Genomic DNA, 26,540 nt, shown 5'->3' on the forward strand with positions numbered 1-26,540 from the left:
CTTTCTGAAAAATGTGAACTGCTACTGTTTTTGAAAAATAACAGTAGGGAGATTGGATGTTGCAAGCTTTATCTTGTATCACTCCTGCAAACTTTCATAGTAAGGGACAGGCAGGAAGGTTGGGATGACACTTGAAACATTTGCAAAACCTTGCAATCAGCAAGGTTTTCTGACTCCCGATGGTCTAATAATAGCAACTCTTAAAAAGCCTAGCCTCACTCCAAAATACAATTGTTGGAGAGGGCAGACTAGTAGGATTGCATTTTTTTTTTATTTTTGAGAAAAAACTTGTAAATTTGCTTTTTGGATCCAACACAAATTTTCTGTGGTAGTTAAAAAGCACACTGAACCTTAATTCTTCCTGTGCTTTTCTCTACCTGAGTCAGTTTTCCACTTAACTCAGTTCATTACACCTCTGATAAATGGAATAGACTTTGCAAGTGTGTCCCAGTTCTCTGCTTCTATTAAGATTTATAAAGGGGAGGTAGATACACGTCGGAATCGTTCTCTTGTTAGGAAATGCTTTTTCAATATTTCTTGATGGGTCTGACTGAACAGTACAGTCCATGATAGACAATGCAGATAGGGATGTGAATTTGACACTCACAGTGTATGCGGAATATGAATAAAAGGATTAGAAAGTTCTGTAATGCTCGTTTTCAGGTGGTAAATAAGTGATTCAGAATAAAAATAGTCTTGAGTCTTCTGTTGGAGTTAGTCTTGCTAAATGTCTTAATGATGGATGAAACTGTACCTGAAGAAGAACAATAAGGGTATGGCGGAGATATAAGATTAACATTTTACCTTTGTGTCATATGATAGGTGAAAACTATAAACACATAATATCTTTAAAGGTAAAGATATAGGAATGTGATAGATAGGAATGAAAGAGATATCTTATTATCATTCCTCTCCCTTCCTCTCTCCCGCCTCATATATTTTTGGAACCATCTATCTACCTAGTAGAGGCTTTCTGGATGGTGTACAGTAAAATATTGGAACAGGAAATAAAAGTTAAAATTTAAATAGAGGCAAGGATGATTAAAAACAATGTTAAACACAGTCGGATGGTTGCATTCTCCTCTGCACCTCCCAAGCAAGGCTGCAATGCCATGTTTTCATTCCTTTCAGGAGGGCCACCTCCCAAGCTCACAGCAAAAAAGAACTTTCAACATAGAATACAGGTGGTCCTCAACTTATGATCACGATTGAGCCCAAAATTTATGTTGCTAAGTGAGGCATTTGTTAAGTGAGTTTTGCCCCATTTTGTGACCTTTCTTGCCATGTTTGTTAAGTGAATCCCTGCAGTTGCTAAGTTAGTAACATGGCTGTTAAGCAAATCCGTTGACTCTGTTTGCCAGAAGCTGGCAAAAGGTGATCACATTGCCCCGGGACATTGCAACTGTCATCAATGTGAGTCAGTGGTCAAGCATCTGAATGTAAATCCTACTGCCCATGGGGATGCTGCAACGGTCATAAGTGTGAAAAATGGTCATAAATCACTTTTTTCATTGTAACTTCAGTCACTAAGTGAACTGTTGTAAGTCAAGGTCTACGTTTATCTGAAGCTCAGGGTTGAAATGTGGCGTTGCTCTCTGGGCTGGGTGTTTGCTTGCAGATGGTTCATTACCCAACTAGGTAGCCTTACCAGTGTGTGTTGCTTAGTGTCTGTGGATTCTGGAGGAGTGAAGAGCAGCTTACCACAAGTTGCTCAGATGTTAGTCTTCATCTCATTGGATCAAGCTAGTGGCCTGGAAATTGTTTTGCAGACCACCAGAAGATTCTGTGAAGGTGAAGAGGAAGGAGCTCACCCTGACTAACAGAGAAATGGCGCTTTCCCTCATTGGCTCAAACTAGGAAAGCATAAACAGTCCCAGTGAGGAGATTTGTGTAATGTCAGAACATTCTGGGAAACCAAAGAGGAATTTAGCATTGCTTATTATGCTTGTTGGTTTGAGGTTATTGCATCTTGATTTATTTAATAAGGTTTTGAGGGCTTTTGTTCACTTGTATTTCTTGGGTGTTACCTGGGATGTATTTTGATACAGGATTGTGGTGTCCCTTTCAGAACTTGTGTGGTAGTGAGTTACATACACACACACACACACTCATTAGCATTGATGTTATCTAGTTAAGCAAGGAAATGTCTGCAAACAACCAAGCTCAGCGAGCAACACACATACATACACGCACATACATACTCACGCACAAAGTACTTGAAACACAGACTTCAAATGTTCTTTGGATTGGGCACTATAGAAATAAATATAAGACAGAAATGCAAATAATGCTGAGGTTTGAAAATGTTGCCAAAATGGAACTGATGACTCAGGTGAATCCTAATTTATGGTAAGAAGTTGATATTTTCAATAATCATATGGAATAGATAACCCTTACCGTTGTGATTGTGGATAGCCTGAGTCATTTTAGTGTATGTGACCCCGAATGGCAAACAGAAGGAAAATTCAAATGATACTGTCATGACATTGAACATTATAATCATAACCTCAGTAACCGATGACTTGTTATCTTTGCCATCTCAGACTGACAGCTGTGTCATAATATATTTAGCCCATTCACTTGCTTTTCATTGAAAGCCTCTATTGAATCTACTGTCTCCCCTTTGTGTTTTATGTCAAATGTCAACATGGGTGTTCACAGTAGCATCTGTTGCTGTATGTTTTATTTTAGTGACTTTTAAGAATGGGAATGTCACATAGATATTGCTTAGATATTGCTTTGAGCTTTCCTTTCCTTCTGACAGCTTTTTGAAAAACAAACTTTAGAATAATCCCAACACAGAAAAATAATAGACAATGTACAAAGTATTAGTGCGCTGAAATGCAATTGGCAAAACATTTTCTTTAAAAAAGTAGGAGTAAGAGAAGATGTTTTCCTTGGGAAGGACAGTAAATCCTTCCAGTGGAAAGCTTAAGTAACATCTTTCAGAAGTCTGCCGGTCTAAAATTAGCATGACAGGGGAATTAAATTATTCCTTCAGGCTTGGGCTTCATCAGGTGATTCAATGGCACATGACGGAGTGTAGATTTGGCTGCCTGGACTCTGCAAAACTTGATATGGATCAGTAAATTCCTGGGAAGAATTTTTGGAAGCAGATTTTCTTCTACGCTATTGAAACCCTGATAGACGGGACAAATATCCTTAAAGGCAGTGCAATATTAGACAAAGTGAAAGAACCGCTAATTCCTTCTATATCTGTGCATACGCACAAATCTCTGAAGTGCTGGATGGAACAATGATAAACGGGTCATTTCACAACTTAGCAGGTCTAAGAAAAAATTGCTTGGGTTGGGGTCCAGTTTCACAGCAACTCTCAAGATCCTGTTCTAGAGGTCACCAAACTAAAAACAAAAAGCAATTTATTAATTATTAATAAATAATTTATCTATTACATAGTGTAAAAGTACCAATACTGTTTACTCAGTTTGGTTTTTTATGACAGTAATTCAGTGGAATTAGCTTGAAATGAACATTTTCTATGCATTGTTCTTACTAAAAAGCAGAACTGATTTTTTTATTCACCTAGCAATACTGAGTTGAATGTCTGTGTACACACACATATACACAAAATCAGTTTTTACAATAATACACTATAACAAAGTAAAGATATAATTATACATCTTGCATCTATGCATTCATTTCCCACATCACTTTTCTATTTACAGTGCGTAAGTAAAAAAAAAATGTGCTGTGTTGAGTATGATCCTATGGCTATATAAATATTGAATAGAACAGGACAAAGGGTGGGTTAACAGCTGTCCTTCCAAATTTATTTTACCTGTTGTGATTTATCGCAATATTTCAAAAAGTTTATTTTTAGAATCTAAGCACATATTCCCAGTGATTACATTCTGAAAACCCCTCCTGAGCAGTGGTGGGATTCTTTTTTTTTTTTAAGACCGGTTCTGTGGGCATGGCTTGGTGGGCATGGCAGGGGAAGGATACTGTAAAGTCTCCAGTCAAGAGGTGGTATTTGCCGGTTCTCCAAACTACTCAGAATTTCCACTACCAGTTCTCCAGAACTGGTCAGAACCTGCTGAATACCACCTCTGCTCCTGAGTCTCATGAATCAGAATTCATAGCTCACAAAAAAGGCAACTATGATCTTATAGACAACGATTTGTCATCCTTTGATTGGCAATTTCTATTCACTGGATGCAATACTGTTGAAGACCATTACAACATATTTTTACTTGAAGTCAAAAGAGTCATCAAACTATATGTACCAATAACAACTCCAAAACCAGAAAAAACAGATTACCCATAACAATAAGGAAGCTTCAATCCAAAAAGAGATAACTTTGGTGGAAAAACAAATCTGGTTATGTTGCCAACTTCAAAAGCCAATACAAAAATTTATGCCACCAGATAAAGACTGAATGCACCAATTATCACATTAAACAAGAGGAAAACCTTCTACGCACCAATTCCACCCGCACTTTCTACAATTTTGTAAACAACAAACCAAAAGACTCAAGGTCCATCCCACCCCTGAAATTAAAGCCAACCTCTTTAACACATTCTTTGGCTCAGTATTTGTAAACAGCAATGGATCAAGCCCAGGATTTCCTAGTCGAACCACAGACAACTACAATGATCTAATACATATCGATTTTACAGTAGACAATGTTGAAAAAGCACTACACAATCTAAAATAATCTCTATCTATTGGACCAGATGGAATATATGTCTACTTCTTAAAAAAGCTATCCACTGCCATAGTCGAACCTCTAAGCATAATCTTTGAAAAATCTTTCAGGACAAACTCCTTGCCAAAACTGTGGTCACAAGTCACAGTCATCCCCATCTTCAAAAAGGGAGCCCCCAGCCTAGTTGAAAATTACAGACTAATCTCTTTATGTTGCGTCACCTGTAAAGTCATGGAATCAATCCATTATCCTCCACTTAGAGACAAACAACCTACCCTCTAATAAACAATTTGGTTTCAGAAAAAAACTATCCTGCAATCTGCAACTCTTACACTGCAAAATCATATGGACTACACAACTTGATCAGGGCAAAGCAATAGACTCAATCCACATAGACTTCTGTAAAGCCTTTGATTCAGTGGTACACAACAAACTACTCCTAAAACTAAAATCTTATGGTATCTCTGGATAACTGGATAGAAGCATTCTTGTCTAACAGACAACAAATGGTCAAAATTGGGAGCGTCCTATCAAATTCTGTACCTGTCAACAGTGGTGTCCCCCAAGGCACTGTTCTAGGATCAACTCTCTTCATACTCTACATAAATGACCTCTGTTATCATATTAAGAGCAACTGCATTCTCTTTGCTGACGATATAAAGCTATTCAACACCACAGACAATTCTGCTACCCTTCAAAAAGACCTCAACTATGTATCAGAATGGTCAAACAAATGGCAACTTCAAATCTCAACAAATCAATGCTCTGTCTTACATATTGGCAAAAAAAATGAGAAAATAAAATACAGGCTGAATAGTCAAGACCTTGCTGATGATCCAAACTCTGTCAAGGATCTTGGAGTACTCATCTCTAATGATCTAAGTGCTAGAGCCCACTGCAACTACATAGCCAAAAAGGCATTAAGATTTGTTAACCTAATCTTATGTAGCTTTTTCTCTGGTAATATTACACTACTAACTAGAGCATACAAAACATTTGCTAGACCAATACTCGAATACAGCTCATCGGTCTGGAACCCACATTACGTATCTGATATTAACACAGTTGAGAAAGTCCAGAAATATTTCACAAGAAGAGTTCTCCACTCCTCTACTCATTGTAGAATACCTTATGGCACCAGACTTGAAATTCTAGACCTAGAAAACCTAGAATCTAAGTATAGTATATAAAATCATACATTGCAATGTCCTACCTATCAATGAATACTTCAGCTTCAACCATAACAACACTAGAGCAAACAATAGATACAAGCTCAAGGTTAATCACACCAAACTTGATTGCAGGGAATATGACTTCAGCAACAGAGTGGTCAATGTCTGGAATACTCTACCTGACTCTGTGGTTTCTTCCCCAAACCCCAAAAACTTTAACCTTAGACTTTCTACTATTGACCTCACTCCTTTCCTAAGAGGTCTGTGCATAAGCGCACCAACATGCCTACCGTCCCTGTCCTATTGTTTCTTTTATTTTTCTTATATGTATGCATGTATTCATAACTATGTTTTTACTTATACCTATTATCTTGTAAGCAATTGACAAACCAAATAAAATAAATAAATATGTTGCATTTTTCTAATAAACCACTTCTTAAAAATCTCATGAAACTTTAGGAATAATGTTTTATCACCAGGCAGTGCATGTAGTACTGAATGATGGCTCAAGAAACAAATGTTTGTGTGTTTGTGCACACACACACACACACACACACACACAATTTTTCTTACTGCAGCAAAATTTGCTGGAGATGAAAATTTGAAATCTGTCAAAGCCTCAGTAAATAGGCCAGACCAGAAGAAGGAAGAATGCTTCTCCCCTCTTTTAATTTTCTTAATTTTATTTATCTCATCTCCATTCAGATCATTATGCTTATTATTCTTTGTCTGTCCTATTTCCAGCTATCTATTATCTTTTCCCTTTAAACAAAATTTCTCCTGTACTCTTATTGGAATATGACGCCTTTATCTCTTTCCTCTAAATTTATAACACTTAGTATAGTACATAACTTCCATTTGGATTCTGCTTAGTACATTCTAAAGTTACACACTATATTTTTTAAAAAAGAAAAGATTATAAATATGTAATATAATTAAAACAACAATCCATACCAATTCAAATCTATCATTAATATTAATATTCATTTAAATCTTGAACATATTACACATTACTTTTCAATTAAATATCATACTTTTATGGGAACACTTATAAATTTTCCATAGTTATTTCCCCCCCACTTCACTTATATTTTAAAACATTGTGTCATTAAAATGTTCCCATTCCTTCCTAATTCAATTCTCTTTTATTTCATTGCCTTCCTTTTGTTCACAAAAATTTCACTGAATTACACTGAATATTTTATCCCACTTTTTAATCACATGTTGTTTCCAATTTTCTAACATTATTTCTAATACAAATATAACAATACAATCTTATGTATCTTTGCAGAATCCATTTTTCTATTAAGTTTTTACCCATTATCTCTAAATAAATCCTCTTTCTTTACATCTTGCTCCACACCATTGAAACTTCTCATCCCTTCCTTCCTCCCTTGCTTCTTCTCCCTGCCCTTTTTACCCCCTTGTCTCTCCACCTCCATTTCCCTCTTCTGTATTCCCCCTTTCTGTTGTTTTCTAACATTATATCACTTTTGACCTTATTTTTCCCTTTTTTGGTTGTTTTTTTAGATCTTAAAGTCTCCATTTTCTTTTCCTCCTTTCCCCTTTCTTCCCCAAGTAAAGTTACTTGTTCATCAAAGATGGCTTCTTCTTTGTCCCAATCATCTTGTTGCGCAGTCAGTTTCTCATAGGTACAAATCGCCATTTCTAAGAATTGAAAAAGAGAGCCAAGAGAGCCCTTCCCTTCTTGTTCCTCTTCTTTATATTTTTTGAATTCAATTTTCAGTTCATCCACAAGTGATGCCATTGTAGAAAAAAAAAACTTTTTTCCAAACAACCACCCAAATATTTTTAGTCCTTCCAATATAATTTCCAAAAGTCCCAAAGTCACCAAACAGTCCAAATAAGCTGTTTCTTTTAACACTTTCTTCTTTCTTCACTTTCTCTTCCTGGGTTACTGTTTAGTTACAAAATTCCAGTTAAAATGTATCTTTTAGAAGTCTTGTTAGTATTTAATGATTCTTTTAAGTTCTAGACAATCTCCTCCTGCCTTCCAAATTCTGCTCCTATTCTTTTCCTCTCCCTTCCCACTTACGGCAAAAATTTTTTTTTTAAAATGTTCAGAAATCCTTATTATCCCCTTGACATTTAATTATCCAGTTTAGTTACCTATTGATGCCAAAGCAGGTTTTTCCAATTTCTCATTCATTTCTGTTCGCTGTCAATGTTAGGAAGGAGAGTGAAAAAAAAAGAACTTTCCCTTTTAACTTTCATTCACTGCTTGCAAGTCTTTGAGAACAATGTATCTTTTGCAAATTTTAAATTCCAGGGTATCTTAGTTGTTACTTGTTGTCCCGGTCAGCCAAAAACTTTCACTTCTTAACTTCCTCCTGCACTTTCTTTTCCGGCTGAGTGCTTCTTTGAGGCGGCCATTTCTGACCGCCGCTCTACCACCTTCGGAAAAGGGAGTTTAGCCATCTGGGGAGGAGAGGTGCGATTCCTCTCAACCCTGCCAGATCTCCCCTGTCTTCACCACCTTCTACGGGGTGGCTTAGCTCCGAAGCCGGGTGGCTCGAGGCACTCCAGCGGCAAGCGCAGGCAGAAACCATGCACGATTGCAGATTGCTGCCTGCCCCGAAGTGCTGCAAACCGGAAATCTCAAGAAGGAAGAATGTTTTGAACTGTCACGGCTGACCAAATCAAAGGCTTTTCAGGATGATATATGGCCCGGATTGCCCACTCTTGGCCAAAAGAAAAGACAGATTCTTCCCTTCTGAGGCTTGTTTTATTGAGGCTTGTTGCATAGGTAGTCCTCAACTTACATTCACAACTGAGGCTAGAATTTCTATTTGCTAAGCAAGGTGGTTAAGTAAGACATGCCTGATTTTACAACTATTTTACAATTATTTTGAATCACTTTTGTGAAGTGACTAATGTTAAGTGAATATTGCAGTTGCTAGGTGAATGAGGCAATGGTTAAAGCAAATCCATCTTCCCCCATTGACTTTGCTTGTCAGAAACAGTGAATTCTAGTTTCATCTTAGGCCTCAAAGCCTGGCGGGTGATTTTGCACAAGTCACCCCTTTCAGCCCAACTCACCTCAAAGGGTTGTTGTTGTGGGGGGAGGGGGGAAGGAAGAGGAAGAAGAATTAGGTATGTTTGCTTCCTTGAGTTACTTATTATAAAAGAGCGATTCAACATGCTAAAAAAAATTAATGCTTAACAAAATATATTAAAATAAGATTTGGAATAGTATTTACTTTGGTTATCTTTTGAATCATTACCCACCAAAGAAGACCACTTAAAGCAAAAGGTCTGGGACAAAGGCTGTCCCAGCTGGTACTGGAGATCCAGATGTAGCAACACCAATAAAGCAGCTCTATAAGTAATAGAAGGAAGGGAGTCGTTCCTGAGCTGCCACCATAATGTAAGGTCCCGGGAGTTTCCCGAGCCACTGAAATACCAAAGAGAGTGAGACTTGAGAGTGAGGCTTGCAAAAGTATCAACTTTTTTATTTGGGACCAAAGCAAAAAGAATCTGCGTGGAACTATTTACAAAACGCGTAGGCAAAAAGCATGTAAGGAATAGCCACACCTCTGTGAGAGTGGTCCAGACTATTATGCACATTTTTACCTTGTTAGAGACAAAGTTTACCAATCAGAGACAAAGGTTCGTTACCAACGTGGGCCTTTATCTTCAAAGGTTTCCTTGTTCAAGCCCCTGCCTCTGCCCTCCTCGTCTATGGAGCTTCCCTATAGCCCTGTGTCGAGAGTGTGGGAGGGTTTCCCTCCCTGGCCATTCAGCAGAATGCTTTCAGGTAACTCCCTGCTGTGGTACCATCTATGAGGTAGGAAACTCCCTACTCTGGTTCCTTTATCTGTGGGGCCTGATATTCCTGGGTAATGGTTTCTTCTATATTTTCAAGGATGTGCCTAGCTTTGAAGACAAGAACCGAAACAAGACACAGAAGCGAGATAACAGACTTTGCACTAATGCCAATCAGTATCAAGGCTACAATAAGCTAGAATTAATTGCTAACAACTAATTTCTGAGAGCATGCAATAATATGAGCAGAAGCCGGTAACAAAGCTTTATTTCTAATGAATGATTTCTAGCAGTATATCAGATCAGAAGCAAACAGCAAATATTGGTTTGATCACTATGCTCCTTCAATGTGTTCACAAGTTCCTAGTAGGACTTGCTCTTCTAGATTTTCGGTCAGGACACAAGATGCCCTTAGCTCACATTCTGAGACTCCCGTGTAAGCAGACCCATTTGGCAATTTGTAGGTGTAAAACTGTTGTCCCCTTGTTCATATATGCGAAAGTGAATAATACAAAATTATGCTGAATTTGCTCCCTTGCTTATACTAGTTTTATACAGAACAAATGTCTCCATCTGCAGCTCTTCAAAAAGCAGTTTGAAATTCAGCTTTCTTTCTGCCAAGCTCAAAAGGCAGCAGACATTTTTTCCATGACAATTTTTTCCCCTTTGTTTTATATATAAAAACACCAAACTCTTTCAAAGGTTTATCAGCCATCTTGGAAACCTTTTTCTGTCGCATTCTGTGAATGGTGGACCTGAAACAATGCCATTTTAGTAGTTTTGTTATTAGATATCCGTTGTCTAATCTGAGAATATTTAAATCTTATAAAGAGGAAAGACTTATTATTAGGTGCAAGTGAACAAAAGTACTCAGTGCTTGACAGCCAGCCAAGAGGTTTAATTGATACTTTGCTGAGTCAAGATTACTTGCACAATTCTCTCAAAGAGACATACACTATATTTCCCTTTTGCATAATCACATAAATATTTGTAATAAACAGCTCATCTATCTTAGTAAAGTACACAATAGCAGAAGATATAGACATTACTACCAGAAACGAGCCAGGGGTCATCAGTATTTAATCCACTATTGTGGAGGGACATGACCTCCCTTTCTTCCCAAAAGACATTGCTTCTGAATTGTGCTGGCAAAGGATGAAAGTCTGTCCCAGTGTGGAAATGCTTGGCTGTTTGCTTGCAGACATTTCATTACCCAATCAGGTAGCTTCACTGGATTACTTGCATAGTGTCAGAGGATTCTGGGAAATTAAAGAGGAGCTCGCCACAATCAGAGATAAGTGGGGCCTTTTCTCATTGGATCAAGCTAGTGGCCTGGGAACTGCTTCAACTTTTGCTTACCACCAAAGGATTTGGGGAAAGTGAAGAGGTCTCACCATGAGAAAAGCAGAAGTGGGCCTTTATCTCAACAGGATCAAGGGAATAGCTTGTAATTTGCTTCATTAGGACCAGTGGTGGGATTCAATTTTTTTTTACTACCGGTTCTGTGGGTGTGACTTGGTGGGTGTGGTGTGGTGTGGCTTGGTGGGCATGGCAGGGGAAGGATACTGTAAAATCTCTATTCCCATCCCACCCCACTAACCTACTTTCCAGCTCCATTCTCCCCTGCAGGGCAACAAAAGAAGAGCCAGCCGGTTTTCCGAACTACTCAAAATTTCCGCTACCGGTTCTCCAGAACTGGTCAGAACCTGCTGAATACCACCTCTGATTAGGACCATTTATATTCCAGTAGAGCTTTCTAGAAAAGTAAAGAGAATCTTACTATTAGTCCTCATGTTTGTTGTTTTTGAGGTTTTTGTATCTTTTGGTTTACTTAAAATATTTTATAGGATGTCTCAGTGTAAAAGTATCTGCTGTACAAAGGGAAGTACTCTTTCGCCAAGATTGCAGTTTGTGTTAGTATCATCTTCAGAAGCCACAACACGGTCAGATTCTTGCTTCCTCTGTCCTAGAATAGTAGTGTCATTTTGCTCAAAGGGCACGTGTTTACTTTCTTGGCTCGGTTTGTTTGTCTTCAATGGCATCAATTACATCGACACCAACTATCATCATTGTTACATTATTAGCTATGAATGAGACTGCTGACATTTTTATCAGAACAACAGGATGCCAGCCTAAACGTATTAAGGAAATCAGATGTGAGGTATGCATCCATATATGCTCTCTTTCAAGGCAGCATGTAGTCCAGCCATTCTACCATCCGTGTTCGCAATTAGTTATTTCAGTGTCCTCAGTTTTTTGAGAATCAATTTTTTTCAGGCTTTCCACTTTCTCGCAGATAGCCTCTGCTACTAAATCATTCCATGTCCAAGAATGAGCAAAACTCTGATGCCTTGATAAGCAAATGCAGCTCTCAAGCTGGGTAATCACATTTCCTTTCCCTTTAATCAGGAAGATATGGCATCTTAGGTCATTAGAAAAATGAACAAGAAGTAAATAAGGCAAATGAGGCTCAAAAATACCTTGTGCCCAACATAATCGGGGTAATTCAGGGTATCATGTGAGTTAAGAATGTACTTTTAGATTTGTAGAAGCATATGGTACAAATGTCAAACTGCTAACCCTCCTTTGAACATTGGCAGAAGTGCTGAGTCACCATATTATATTTTTGCCCTGATTCTAGATCTGGGTATGCGTCATCAAATCTCATTGACTCACAAAGTTGAGGGGATAATCTGTTTCTCTGAAATTTAGGAATACCTCTTACATGAAAATGCCCATGTGACTCTATAGCGAGTATTTTTTCAGTAAAATCTTTTGCAACAGGAGGAATATCTCTCAAGGACTATGGACAGCCATGAGTGTCCTCCCAAGTCGAAGCTGAGGGTTCTACTTTGTGACTTCGTTAGAGCACCATTTTTCCACTTGAGCCCATTGTCAATGCAAGAATCATTCTTACTCTTTCTTTGCATGTGGATCTTCACCATTTATATGAGGGGCTACCATATATTATGTAGATAGTACATCATGTATCTTATACATCACATTGCATGGAATATATATTGCATTTAGATGGTATCTTGAAGCTGGAAAGGCACATTCTGTAAGCAGATAGGAGTGTCATCCATAAGCTTCTAAAAGCTGTTTCATAATGACTATTTTATTTATTATTATTCTATTCATTAAATGTATTTTCTGCCCATCTTGTATTGAAGCGACTCTGATAATGAAAAACTTGGAACTAAAACAACTTTGCCCAGAGTAGTCTAATAGAGTTTCTTCATTGCGTTAAAAGTAGAATTAGCTCTTTTTCTGTGCATAATTTTCTCTGGAAGATTTCAAGATGTGGCAGCATAAAATACTGATTCAATTACCTTCTAGTAAATAGGTTCCAGTATCATCTTTAATTGTATTCGCTTACAGATCAACTGACTTTTGAATATCAAAATATACTGAATGATCAAGTCCTTAGCATATATTACAGCTTCAACAGTCTGTGTTGCACAACATCATAGCTTCCTAATGTCCTAGAGACCTTGAAGTTTGCTGTTTTTCTTCAGAAAAGTCCACCATAAGTACTGTTAATTTTACCTTTCTTGGGAGACTGTGGGGCAAATATTGCACAGGACCCCAACATCTAAAGACATTTTATCTCTCTCATGGGACTGCTATGTCTGATAAAGACATAAAGTGATCCTCCTCAGACAGATAAAAAATATTAACTGTAACATTCAACCGAAACAACCTTGGACAGTTCATTGTAATACATTTAAACCTTTTAGCAGGAGCTGTTTCCAACACTCCATACTGAATGTTATGTATTTCTAGAATTTTGGCTGTGATGATCATTATTTTCTCGTTTTTCTATTAGAAAAAAAATTGCATTAAAGGGTCTAAGCTCAAATGGCAAACAATGAAAACAATACTTTTCCATGTTATATTAAATGATGATCTTCAATCCATCCTTTTCATCCAAACAGTTAAAAAAAATCTCATACCTTAGTCTTGTTAGCTGTGTTAGTCTTGTTACTATCTATATACAACCTTACTGAAATAACATAGAAAGGAAAGAAGCCCCTGTGGATTTTACTCCTCTAATCGTTGCTGACTTTAGGTGGTAGTGCTCATTTACGTTTCAAGGCCATTGAGCCAGCACTATCAAAAGATATTTCTGCAGTCATGTGGCCAGCATGACATCATGGAGCACTGTTACTCCCCCCCCCCAAAATGGTACCTATTGATCTACTCACATTTGCATGCTTTACAATTGCTAGGTTGGTAGGAGCTGCCACGAGGACGGGAGTTCACCCTGTCACATAGCGCTGGGGTCTTGAACCTGGGCTGCCAGCTTTCCAGCTGACAAACCCAGTGTGTTAAGTATTGAGCCACCATATCGCTTTCATTGAGATAATATGAGTCCAAGCATGTTTTCAATTTTCAATTTTTGTTTTCTGTCATGGTTAGGCTACTTATTTATGGACCTTATTTATGTTTTTAGATATTGTTCCTGTATTTTCCACATGGCAGAAAATATTTTATTCTGTTAAATTAAGAATACATAAAATTAAAAGTATCTTTTAATTTACCGAATAGCAGTTTTCTCTTCCTATGTGACAGGAGTTACTACTAGAGCAAAAAAGAATATAGTCAAGTCCATAACAACCAAACAGCCCTCTGAATATAAGCAATTAAAAGCCAGGCTGGTGGCTGCACATGCCGCATTACTCAATTAGAAGTGAAGGAATAATCCATCATATACAATAATAATTTAGTTGTTGTTCTTGAAGCCTGATGTTCACTAACTGTAATACCCAAAGGTTGTATCCAAGCTCTTTAAGCATAGGTACTAGGAGCATAATTCTCATTTTGTACAGGTAGTCCTCATCTAGCAACCATATTTGGGACCAGCAACTTGGCCCCAGGAAGGGCATCTGGCCATTAAACTAGCTAGCTCCATTTGATTGCCCAGACTCCACCCTGCAAGGGATTATAGGGGTCAAAAAGAAGATGATGATTTGGGACTAGCAACTGGGTCATTAAATAAAGTGGTGACAAGTGAAACTATGACTTGCTTATGTTTTTGCTTCAGCTTTGCGTTGCTTTGCTTTACAGATTTGTGAAAGTTGTAAATGGGACGACTGGTTGCAAAGTTACTTTCTCATCAACGTCATAACTGAGAATGGTCACTAAAGAAAGCAGTTGCTAAACGAGGACTACCTTTATATTCCAAGGCCTTAAGTTCTGAATAACCACTAATCCTAACAGGACAAGCCCAATTATACGGTTGGTGAAGATCCAATATATATCTAAAACCATAGACTTCAGCCTTAGCACACTAGGGAGCTCTTCAACTGATGGAAATGTGCTGAGTTCCGTAAGCATGCAGGTTAAAGCCAACGAGAATCAAGCCAAGACCTGAAACAATTGCCGCCTGGTTGTCATACATTTCCTTTGTCACTAGGTGGCTGACCGATCCTAGTTTAAGGCCCATAATAGTGTGCAGAAGATCCAAAGGAGGAACGACAAGGGCCCCCACATAGAACTGGGAACAATTGTAGCAGTGAGGTGTGGAAGGAGGCAAAGGGTTGACGTAATGATAAAAGGCAGATTTCGCTGTACCAGTAGTTCATGAGGCTCAGAAGCAATGCCAGATCAAATTTCTGATTCGTTCCAGTGGCACATGCTCAAGGGGGAATAGGTCAGAAGAGATGGAAGGGAACAATTTGTCCTACGGAGTCACTCTTTGTAAGGGAATCATCTTAGAGGGCAGTTCCAAACCTTAAACCCAAGTAAGTTGAAAGGGCAAAAAAGGGGCAGTCAGCGATAAATCTAAACTGATATATTATTGATAGATCTAAATGTCAGAATGCAATATTCAAAGCAAAAAAAAAATTCTTTCAATTTCGAATGTTCAATGCATCCTTGTGTTTCTACTCTGAAATAAATTGCAGCAGGTTCAGTGATTCTGTTCCTAAGGAAGGGTACACAAGACTACACCCTCAAATATATAATGGGTATTGCTTATAGTTTTGCACCAAAACAAAATCTAGAAGAAAGATTACCGTAGGAACAGCACACGTGCCTTGCCAAAATATTGTCAAGTCGCATTTAATTAGATCTACATAAAGCAAATGATAGTTTAAGGAAAGAAGCTGTGATGATACAAAGAGTACTCAAGGCAATGCAAACAACAGCCGTGCTGTCCATCTCTCTTTTCACTTAATCAGTGTTTGGGATATGCAGTTCCCTATAAAACTGGGCATTTGTTTCTAAGACTGCCTGTGCACCATTAAAACTATGATGCTTTTTATGTTGATTTTAAAACTCTGGTTGTTTGATTGGTCAAAGGTGAAGGCTATGATTTATCTACGTGCCACATTGTGTTATTCCTGCCAAAATTGTGTTTGTGTCTGGATTCCAATATTGACCATGGGGGAAACCAATTTTATCTTCCCAGCTCAGATGATAGACTACTCTGCAAAGGCTACGCTTCTGAAACTCACCCAGAGACTCATGACTGACCCAGTTAAAGGCAGCTGTTTTTGAGAACCCGTCATGGGTCTTATAAATCACCTTTCATCATTTGCCCTTCTTGTCTCCTCTGCTTATTGCCAGGGAAGCCTTTGTAAAAATGCAGCTGTCAAACTCGCACGGTCACGGCTTTGTCACGTGGGGCATCATGACTTTTCTCCTTTCGCTAAACTGGGCATGGCCAGAGCGTGACGCATCCAGCCCGTGGGCTGCAAGTTTGACAGCCCTGTTCTAGACAGAGACTTAAACAGTAAATTCATCCCCACAGCAATTCCTTCTAATTCCTTTTCTTTTCCCACCAAGGCCAATATAAAATCATTTATGGAAGCTATTGTGTTTCTGTCAAATGCAGTGAAATCTTGTTTTAATGGACTATTTGGGGGAGCCAGTGTCTGTTGCTCATATATGTCTGTTAAATACAAATGTTTATAATTGCGGTGACTTATATAATTTACAGTGGTACTTCAGTACTCATCATTAATTGGTTCCAGGAGGTGCAATGGGTACAAAAAATGATGAGTATCGAACAAACCACATGATTTACCACATGACTCTTTGTTTTGGCCAGAAAGAACTTCCTGTCTGTCCCCTTTCCTGTGTCAGAGACCTCCCATCATGGTTGACATTCTGTCTGCCCTCTATAGCCATCTCCTGCTTCCTTTTGCAGCGACCTTCCTCACATGGCCAATTTCCTGTCCATTCTCGGCTGACGTCCCCTTCTTCCTATCACAGTATGTCAAGTGCTAAACAATGAAAAGTGGGACAAAAATTTTGCATCAGAATGCATTGAGTAGCAAATTCAATGAGTTTTGAAGCATCGTATTGAGGTACCATTCTATGTGGTAACAATAAACAAAAAAATTAGCCAAATAAAAGAAAACTGCAATGCTGATCTGGCCTGCAGAGAAATTCAGTGTGACACCACTGGTTTAATTCAGGTTTCTTAGCTGCATCAGGGAATAATAATATGTACCCACCAGTGATGGGATTCAATTTTTTTACTACCGGTTCTGTGGGCGTGGCTTGGTGGGCGTGGCAGGGGAAGGATCCTGTAAAATCTCCAGTCAGAGGTGGTATTTGCCGGTTCTCCAAACTACCCAAAATTTCTGCTACCGGTCTCCAGAACTGGTCAGAACCTGCTGAATACCACCTCTGGCACCCACTTTATGTGGATGCTGTAAGCTAATCTGGGTTAAACATTCAAGTGCTAGGTGCTTTTTCCTCAGATAAAATTCTCCCTTTGGAATTTTTACAGGTCAGGAATTCCTGTAAATATATATTATTAATAATACACATCTTCTAGCATAAATGAACACTGTTTGAGAGTCAGCTGTGATTGAAATAGCACGTAAGAGGAAGAATGGAGGGAGGGAGGAATTAGAATCAGGAAGAACGAAAATAAACCAAGAATCAAAGAGCTCTTCAAAGGTTAAAATTCTGTTGCTTTAAGTTGTAAAATAGAAAATTTAACGCTCTCAACATGAGCTTTTAAAATGGGGCAATGAAACTTGACAGCTGATATCTAATTAATTTGCCCCAAATCATTCTCTCAAGTATTTGATTTGATATTTTATTTCATAACTTGATATGACAGTATTTGGAGGATTAACATAACCTGCTGTTTGATATGTGATATTATTCAATTCCTGGCATGCAGTATTTGACAGCTGTTGAAACTTTTAACTGTACCAATTTAAACCAGCCTTATAAATGTCATTCAGCTCATCCTGCCTCTTAAGCCATCTTCATAAGACAAATAGTTTCTCCTGTTAGACAGGCACCAAATACTTTTATCAACTTTTTGTGAACACCAAGAAACCTGTTGCACAAAAGGAAACAGTGAAGACAAGGTACTGGCCCGATTCCAGCCTCCTCTGTTTTCTGGAGATGAAACAGGAACAAATGATTTATTTCTAGATTTTCTTTTCTTTTTTAAGGAGATCATTTGGGGCTGGGAGATGATCAAGATATCCCGGAGTTACAATCTAAACTGGGAAGAAGGCTGTCATGCCCCTGTTGAGACTGACTCTGAGGGAGAGGAGGAACAGCCAACAGGAAGTGCAAGTGTGGCTCTCAAGGTTGTGGAGGAGGCTGGGGAAGGGCAGAGGCCGGCTGGGCAGTCAGTGAAAGACCCAAGCCAAACCCTTCTTCATCCTAGGGCACATAGGGAGGAACAGAGCAGGGAACAACATGGTTTATGGGAGAGGAAGCGGCCATGATTCCTCTCATTGGCTGCAGCTGGGGTGAATAAAGGAGGGGCATTTGAAACACAACGTTGCTAGAAGCAAAGTGTGTTTTATTTCTGGCCGAGGTTTATCTTGGGTGGCATTTTTCCAACGGACTGTGCCTTGTTATCTTCTTGAAGTTTGTAATTAATTATCCTGGTCTGTCATGGAAATTCCTTCAGTGCGGTTTGTTTTGGTTTTTTGTTTTACTGTTATCTGTTCTTTGAGTTTGGACTGCATTTCTTTCTGTTGGAGACTATTTTGGAAAGAGTTTAATCTCCAACTGCGAACAATTGAACAGTGAGGCCAAGTTGGAGGCATTAAAGGAAATTTATTTATGTTTGGGAATTTATTACGTGTGTGCTGCTTCCCGGTGAGGCAATGGCTATACTACACCACACACCACACACCAAACTCGGCACAACATGATACCACACAACCCAAGCCATATATAATATTGTTATTGTTGACAGGACAATTAAAGACTTGTCCAAAAAGTCATTATTTGATTCAGAGGAACTTCTTTTATTTTTACTTTGTACCATCAATATATTATAGGTTTGCCTGTAATGTTTGATGCTTTTTGAATCTACCAGGTTTGTTTGTCCTTAGCTTTACTATTTCAAATTCAAAATCTGGAGTGGGGCAGTACCTTTGGTAGGATAAACCAAAACAACATTAGTGTACTTGTACCGATAGTCCTTGACTTACAACAACAGTTGAGCCCAACATTTCTGTTGTTAAGTGAGACATTTGCTAAGTGAGTTTTGCCCCATTTTATGACCTTGCCAAATTTGTTACTGCAGTTGGTAAGTTAGTAACCTGGTTGTTGAGTGAATCTGGCTTCCCCGTTGACTTTGCCTGTCAAAAGGTTGCAAAAGGGGATCACATGACTTTGGGAGACAGCAACGGGCATAAGTATGAATCAGTTGCCAAGTGTCTGAATTTTGATCACATGGTCCTGGGGGATGCTGCAAAGGTTGTAACTGAGAAAAAGGGTCATAAGGCAGTGCCGTTGTTACTATGACCAGTCACTAAATGAAGTGTTCTAAGTCAACAGTTACAACAGTTACTGTTCTTTGTATATGTGCAAAAATTCCTGGTGTTATTAGGTTGGTGGTCTTCCTATGCAAAAGAAGCAAATTGCGGAATGGTTGTCTGTCATCTTATTGACTCAGTGTTGTGCTTGTAAATCTTAAATCTCAGCATAGCTGCTGTTCTTCTACTGCTTGATCTACAAAAGCCTTAAAAAAAAACCCTCAACGTTGCTCTTTCCAGTTCAAATTGCTTCTATCTAAGTCACAAGTATTTACTTTCATTGTATTTTTCCATCTGCATCTAATTATTGCATAAATATAGCCTGGCAACCCCCTTTTTTCCCCTGTTGGGTCTCCTGGAAATTGCTTTCATCTCATATCTCTCTTTCCCAAGTGAAGCATCCTTAGGTTACCCACCTTAGTACTACTGTTATAGTATTTCCGCCTTATTCCAATACCAAGGGCCATTTCAAAGTATTTCTAAGGAATTGGTTTGGTTTGGTCACTTTGGGAGGTGATTGCAAAGAACAGAGAAAAGAGAGGGAGGGAGGAGAAAGACTCACAGTGCTCTACCAGCAAATCAATTTTATCCTCGTAATCCTAGCAATAGCTTCTGCCAACTCGAAGAGTCTCAGATAACTCTTCAGCTCAGCAATTAGACTCAAAGAACAAATACAGAAAGGGACCCCTTGCAAATTAGGTATGTGAATGTTCTTATAAATCAAAGGTAAATTCTATTCAAAACTAAGTATTGTTGGAATAATTTCAGGACAATGTGATCATCAGATAAGAGACCTGAAAATATTTGCTATGGAACCACTGCAAATGGAATGATGTAGGATGCCGACTCAGCCATGTTTACTTCAGTCCCCACAGCCCACCCTGGAGATCGATGGAATTTCAACCCCAAACACCCACCTTTCTGCATTTGCGTGTTTGTGTGTATGAACTTTCTTCCGAAATGTTTTTGAAGCAGGCAGCCTCCAAGGTGGGCATGTAAGCTGACAGAGCAAAACATACACAGGGCAGAGAGCAACAGGCTGCTCTGCTCTGTTATTCTTTTTCAAATAGATTAGCAAAGCTGTGGTGCGTTTTGGTTGGTTCTTGTGAGCCACCTCCCACTTCTCAGAAGCCGATCCCTGGAGTTTGTAAATACGTGGAAAGGATATATAAAATGTGCCTCGAAGATATCAAGTGGAGAGGTTTTGTTTCCACCAGGAACTGGGTGTGAAAGGGCAGTGTGCCAACAAACAATAACAGCACTTCATAAAAACATCTATGTATTTAAATGGCAGGGGGAAAAAAACAACCAAGCACTGTTTTAAAACCATGGTCTTGTTATTCACAGATTCTTGGAAAGCAGGCAAGTTTTTTCTCCTCTCTTTCCTGCATTGTTAAAAAGAAAACTTTTAAAGGCTTGACTTGAGCAGGAACAGAACTACAAGATTAGGAAAAGTGTTTTTTTTTTTTTTTAAATTAAAGTCAAGGATAATCCCAGCCATTTCAGTGCTTGAACTATAGTAACAGACAGTGCTCAAGGTGCGGTGTGCTCAAGAGCAGCCAAATTATTTTAGGACTTGAAGCAGAAAGGCTGCAAACACTTCTCCCTTTGCAATTAAATAAATTAAGGAACAATTAGTTGCCCCATCATGCCACCCAAAATGAATTGCCAAAGTAGGCCACCACATTTTGGCTAAGAGTAGGCTGAATTACACTTTAATTTTTTTAAAAAGCTCTCGTATTTCAGGGACGCACCATAGAAAATTGCATGTATATGTAAAGCTGGGTAGTGAAGGGAATGCTAAAATGGGTGTCAAATTCAAGGCCTGGGAGCCAGATCCAGGCCATGGGGTGCTTAGATATGGCCCACGAGGCTGCCCTGGAAACAGCGAAAGACTGGCCTGCAATGTCTCTGCCAGCAAAAATGGGGCTCGGGAGGGGCGCACACGGCCCTCCCGAGCCCTGTTTTCGACTGCAATGGCCTCCTACAGCCCTCCTGTGATCAAAATGGCTGCAGGAGGCCATTGCAGCTGAAAATGGGGCCTGGAGGGGACACAAGTGACTCACCTGAGCTCTGTTTTCATGGGCAGAGGGCTGCGGGAGGCTGTTGTGGCCAAAAACAAAGCTCAGGAGCCCATTTTCTCTGGAAGAGCGCTCAAGCCACCACAGGCACCCCTGACATGAGTGATGGCCACACACCCTCTGGCTCCCGAGGTGAAACACAACCCTGATGTGGCCCTCAAGGAATTTGAGTTTGACACCCCTGTGCTAAAGGGACAATTTGGGCTGAAGCCATTTTATTAATACAATTGTAATAATTGGGGAAACGGTTTATTTGTCACTTACAGAGTAACACAAGCAATATATATCCTCAACAGTACCCTATTAAGGAACATAGACCCATTCTGTCACTTATTACCTTCAGTCTACAGTTGAACCTGACAAGGAAGAAAGTGGCAAGAATGCTATTGTTGTAGATGAGGAATATATGAAGAGAAAAGAATAGTCCTAGTTGAATGGGAAAAATGAACACAGAGGTATTCTGCTCTTTTAATATTATGCATGGCATCATCTTCTTTCCCCGGCTCTGTGAAACCTATTGCTGTTCAGATGATTAATGTAAGGTATCTGAATATCACTAATTCATAAAGAACAGACTAGCAAATGCTAAGTCGTCTAGGATCTTCTAACTGGTGTTTATTGTGATGATAGTTCTCAAGTGCCACCTCTCCTATCAGACTTAAAGCCAGCAATGACGTTTGTTTTTGTTGCTAGTGACTCAACAAATGTCACCTGATTCTTAGCACCTTGGTTAGCTTCAAATCTGAGTAATTACATTTCGTCTCTTTTCCACTTCTCATGACTGCGTACGATTTTGCAATATTTGCAAAACTTTGTCAGAAAAAAAGTATAGCATTACATTTCCTTTGTAGTATTCATCTGTGAGTGAGCATTTCTGGTTATTGGTGGCTTGGAGGAAAGTAAAATTGCAGTACGGTCATTGAGGTCAGAATTTGTGCTAATCAAGTGATATGGTTTGAGGTGTACCCAGGGGTGGAATTCTGCCAGTATAACAACTGGTTCGGTGATCGTGCACTCTGCGCACGTGCTCCGCATTAAAATATATATATATATATATATATATATATATATATATATATATATATATATATATATACACATACATACATACATACATACATACATACATACATACATACTTACCTTCAACTGCAGCCTCTGTGAATAAAACAGCTGAGGTGCCGCAAACAGCTCTGCCACACGAATCAGCTGTGCTCTAAACAGAGGAAATAAAGCACAGGAAAGAGCAGGGGCGGATGGGCCCACATGCTCGTCGCAGCAAACTTGTTCAGAGCCAGCTGATCATTGGAACAAGGGGTTCGCCCAAACTGGTCTGAACTGATAGAATCCCACCTCTGGCTATACCTTATAATACCACAGCCTGTTGATGCAACATGAATTCTTCTCCTCTTCAGATCAGGATAGAATAGAATCATGGGGCTGGAAGGGACCTCAGAGTTCTTCTGTTTCAATCTCCTGCCCAAAACAGGAGACCTTATACTTAGGGAGAAACTTAGGAAGTTTCCTTAGTATAATAATAATAAATGTAATTTATATAATAATAATCTAATCTAATAATAGATTAGATAATTCAATGCTCACCCTAACTTCTGCTTCCAAGAAGAATGTAAAAATAAATTGTGTGTGTGTGTGTGTGTGTGTGTGTATGTGTAAATAGGCAAAATGAAGTACAGAATTTTTATGGGCTAAGGTAAAGGTAAAGGTTTCCCTCACACATACGTGCTAGTAGTTTCTGGCTCTAGGGGGCAGTGCTCATCTCCATTTCAAAGCTGAAGAGCCAGTGCTGTCCAAAGATGTCTCCGTGTCATGTGGCCAGCATGACTAAATGCCGAAGGCGCATGGAACGCTGTTATCTTCCCACCAAAGGTGATCCCTATTTTTCTACTTGCATTTTTACATGCTTTCAAACTGTGAGGTTGGCAGAAGCTGGGATAAGTAATGGGAGCTCACTCCGTTATGCAACGCTAGGGATTCGAACTGCTGACATTTCTGATCGACACCGCATCCTCTTATGGGCTAACATAGCTTTAGTATACTGTTTCTCCTCGCAGCTTCTGACTCTTCATGCCATAAATGTATAATAATGTATAAAAATTATATATTAAAGTATACTTCCTTGTACTCAGGAAGAAACATACGAAGGAACCACCCTAATGGGCCTAGCATCTAAAACTGGTGGGCAGGAAGTTTATGCTCTCAGATTTGCAAGATTCTGTTAATGTAGTGTTATAGTAAAGAAGACTTCACTCATCTATGTTGTGTTTCCTGTCTGGTTTACCGCATAAGACTGACAAGGCGCTCTAAATCTAAACTACAGTGATTAGTCTCTCATGTGGTTGTAATTCAAATTTCAAATTATGGAAGGTGCTCACATAAGGAATGCTCTCTTACTTGAAAACTGTGTGCAACCAGTAGGTTTGCCATAGTAGGACTAATTTCATTCTTGTTCTTTTATGTGTTTTTGCTATGAGCAATACAAAAAGAAAAGAGCCAGTTGGATTTAATGATGAAGGCATGAGTTTAGAAACCAGGAGACGGTGAGATGAATCTGCATGAACTTGAGCCAATCTCTCAGCCCTGGGAAGGATGCAATGGAAAGAGGCATCAAACCTCAAAAAGACCAGGAAAGACAGCTATTGGTAGTCTGTAAAAAAAACAAAACAAAAAACAGGCTTCACTTGTCATTTGTGGAGCAAAGGTTGCTACAGATTTTGCAAGAAAATGCCCACCAGACTGGTTTATGACTGTAAGAGGAACTTCAAATTCAAAGCAGATAATCACATGTTAAAAAAGAATTATTAATTTGAACTTTGTACCTTTAGAAAATGACCCTAAGAATAATGGTCAGGCGATCATTTTGGAACCATTACTACTGAACAGTATATTAAACTATATTAGCATGGAAAAACTCTGAACTTCATTTTATCCATTTACCCTGGAGCTGTAACAATAATTATCTTTGTCATCACTACTATTATACATTCTTGGGTAGACAGACTTTCAAAGCCACTAACTGACTTTGAAGAAGAAATCGGACCCAGATAACTACTTTTCCCTGCCATTAAATTTGCAAGATTTTTATTCACTTGCTTGGTGTTAGGTTTACTGCCAAACATATATGGATGGAAACAGCTTACTATGTATGTTCCTAGAACAAGAATAGAAGCAGAAGATTCTCAAAATTGTCATTGTCATATGCATTTGTTCTGTGCCTTCCCTTGATGCCTGGAGCTATTATATGTCTAGTTTCACATCTTAAATCCATTTCCAAAAGCTTGTAAACATGAAAACTGGCCTACGGCGAGTTCAGCTGTTGGTTTTATTTGCCTGGTATGTTATGTGCCTTGGACTACATGGTAGAAGTGTTATTTAGTGCAAATAAATTCTTCCATGGTGTAAGAACAGATTTAGTCTAAACGTTGCTTCATAATTTCATGATATTAATAGCAGCAAAGAAAGGGTAGCATATAAAGAATGAAAACTGTACAGTGCAGCATAGTGCATGCATTGTGTAATATATGGAGGTAATGTAGGGGTGGAGGCAGTAGTTACTATTAAATTCATAATCCACGTTATTTAGTGGAGTTCTTGATCAAGAATAAGCAGAAGATTCTCAAAGCATTCACTGATCAATACATGTATGCTTGTGAAGTTTCAGGAATTGAAGATAAAAACAAGAAGGAATAAAGACTTATCTTCAATCAGATGTATTGTAACTTTGAATTGAGGAGGACCTTTCTGCTCTTATCTAAGTCTAAAGCAGTGTTTTTCAACCTTGGCAATTTGAGGATGTTTAGATTTCCCAGAATTCCCCAGCCAGAATAGCTGGTCTAAAGGCATTAGGGTTTAATTCTCTTTCCCTTCCCGTAAAAGGAAGTCTTCAATAGTCTTCTAAACAACATTGACTCTATTTTAAAAACAAAACAAAACAGAACACCAAGCCACATTGGCTTTGGTTTTACTTGCTCTACTTAGATATATGTACTCATGTGCATCTATTACAAACCATGAGGAAGTGACATGGCGCAACATCACAACACAAACTGCAGTCTTTTTCACTTGCATTCCAATGCAATATATAAATTATGGGTGGCAATATGATTCAGGGAGTACATATGCTCTCTTTTATCTTCCTTAAGTATAGCATGCACGTAGTAAACAACATACAGTAAAAAGCAACATGAGAATACAATTGTCAAACTGCCTGGTTCCCTTTTGGGCATGTTGGCAACTGTGGTGACAACTTGGGAATTCACATGATTTGATCCAACATACAGGACAGCCCAACCTAACTCTTGGGATAGGTTTTGTTTTTTAAAGAAGGGAAGAACTATCAGTGCAAGTTTCAATTTCAGTTTCAGTTTTAGTTAATGGTTAATTACAGCAGGTTAGCCAGTCAAATCAAATACCTTTCTCTGGCTTTCTTGCCCAGAAGTAGCAATACATATATAATTCAAGATAAAATCAGCAGAAAATTAGACTATTTTACATAATGTTTTTCAAGTGCTTTTTAGTAAAACAAAGTCCCCCATTTCTGGCAATGTTTGTTACCTGATGATTGTTACGTTCGTGTTTTAGAGTGTTGATTAAATAGGAGTATTTCTAAATCTATATCCTGCCCGTTTTCTTTACAGATTGTAAAGGTCTTCTCTTTCCCAGATTGTTACTTGCCTGGCTAACTAGTTGAACGTGTCCATCCTAGTCTTGTCTTCTTCATCTTTCCATAAAAGACATTGGTAGATTCGTCTTAAGGTGGTCGTCTTTTTCCTACAGTGGATCTTCAAATTCTTCCCCACTTACGGCTATTTCCAGGAAAACATGGAGAACAGGCAATTCTGCCTAGAATCTTCATTGGTCTGCCAGCCACGAAATCTCCTCCTCCTCCTTAAAACTTTTTAAATCCAACACACTCCCCTCCTTCCTTTGTCTGCTTAGTAACAGCTTCCTCCTTTTCTATGGGAAATTTGTGAAAGCTTGTTATTTATTCTCTGTTCAGGATCTTTGTCAGCTCAAAAGAACATGTCTAGGAGGGTGTGGAGATGACTGGATGCTAAAGAA

At 38.8% G+C, this 26,540-nt stretch overlaps 1 protein-coding gene across 4 annotated transcripts in view; it reads left to right on the forward strand.

The window, feature by feature from the left end:
- LPIN1 (lipin 1) overlaps positions 1-26,540 on the forward strand; it is a 111,220-nt gene that overhangs the window by 635 nt on the left and 84,045 nt on the right. The gene's annotated exons all lie outside the window — the stretch shown is intronic.

Source organism: Pseudonaja textilis, chromosome 1 (assembly GCF_049901715.1).
Source record: "Pseudonaja textilis isolate UNSWEBS1 chromosome 1, rPseTex1.2, whole genome shotgun sequence".
NCBI lineage: Eukaryota > Metazoa > Chordata > Lepidosauria > Squamata > Elapidae > Pseudonaja > Pseudonaja textilis.